Here is a 1,471-nt window from a genome sequence, read left to right on the forward strand (position 1 = left end):
GTGGCATCACAGCTCACAGCAACCTCAAACTCTTGGGTTTACGTGATTCTCTTGCCTCAGCCTCCCAAGTAGCTGAGACTAGAGGTACTTGCCACAATGCCTGGCTTTTTTTTGTTGTGGTTGTGGTTGTGGTAGCAGGCCTGGGCTGGGTTTGAACCCACCACTGCTGTGTATGTGGCCAGCACTCTAACCACTGAGCTATGGGGCACCAAGCCTTTTTTTTGTTTTTTTAAGACAGAGTCTCAAGTTGTTGCCCTGGGTAGAGTCCTGTGGCATCATAGCTCACAGCAACCTCCAACTCTTGGGCTCAAGCGATTCTCTTGCCTCAGTTTTTGTTTTTCTTTCTTTCTTTCTTTTTTTTTAGAGACAGAGTCTCATTTTGTCGCCCTCAGTAGAGTGCTGTGACGTCACAGCTCACAGCAACCTCCAACTCCTGGGCATAGGCGATTCTCTTGCCTCAGCCTCCCAAGTAGCTGGGAGTATAGGCACCCATCACAACTCCCAGCTATTTTTTGTTGCAGTTTGGCCAGGGCTGGGTTTGAACCCCCAACCCTCGGTATATGGGGCCAGTGCCCTACTCACTGAGCCACAGGTGCTGCCCTTGCCTCCGTTTTTCTATTTTTAGTGGAGACGGGGTCTCGCTTTTTGCTCAGGCTAGTCACCTCGGCCTCCCATAGTGCTAGGATTATAGGCATAAGCCATTGCACCCGGCCTAGAGTTCTTTTTATCTTTGGATTGTGAGTAAGTCAAAAATACTGTGCTCAAGTTACTTGATTAAATTATTTTCTTTTTGTCTTCATTGTAATTGGTGATTATTTATTTGAAATGTAGTTAGGGGTTTTTTTTGTTGTTGTTTTCAAAGAGATGAGGTTTTGCTCTGTAGTCTAGACTGGAGTGTAGTGGCAATATCATAGCCCACTGCACTGTTGAATTTCTGAATTCCTGGACTCAAGTGATCCTCCTGTCTCAGCGTCTGTGTGCCCCAGCATGCCTGGCTAATTGTTTAATTTTTGGTAGAGATAGGATCTCCCTATGTTGCCCAGGTTAATTAGGGTTGTTTTTTTTTTCTTTATCATTTTTTAAAAATTGTGGTAAAATACACATGACATAAAATTTATCACCTTCACCATTTTCAAGTGTACTGTACAGAGGTATTAAGTAACATTTATAATGTTGTGCAACCATTGCCACCACTACCATCCATATACAGAATTCTTTCATTTCCTGAAACTGAAACTCTATACCCATTTAGGAAATAACTTCCCAAGTCCCCTGACAAACATCTTTCTACTTTCTATCTCTGTGATTTTGCCTACTCTAAGTACTTCACATTAGTGGAATCAACAGTGGAATCATCTTTTGTGACTAGCTTATTTCACTTAGCACAGTGTCCTCAAAGTATATACATTGCGTGTCAGAATTTCTTTTAAGTCTGAATAATGGGCTCGGCGCCTGTGGCTCAAGCGGCTAA

The 1,471-nt window shown here is 43.2% G+C and overlaps 1 protein-coding gene across 2 annotated transcripts in view; it reads left to right on the plus strand.

The window, feature by feature from the left end:
• Positions 1-1,471, plus strand: part of DNAJA3 (DnaJ heat shock protein family (Hsp40) member A3) — a 35,774-nt gene that overhangs the window by 19,008 nt on the left and 15,295 nt on the right. The gene's annotated exons all lie outside the window — the stretch shown is intronic.

The sequence above is a fragment of the Otolemur garnettii genome, unplaced genomic scaffold (assembly GCF_000181295.1).
Source record: "Otolemur garnettii isolate 467f Iridium unplaced genomic scaffold, OtoGar3 scaffold00044, whole genome shotgun sequence".
Lineage (NCBI taxonomy): Eukaryota > Metazoa > Chordata > Mammalia > Primates > Galagidae > Otolemur > Otolemur garnettii.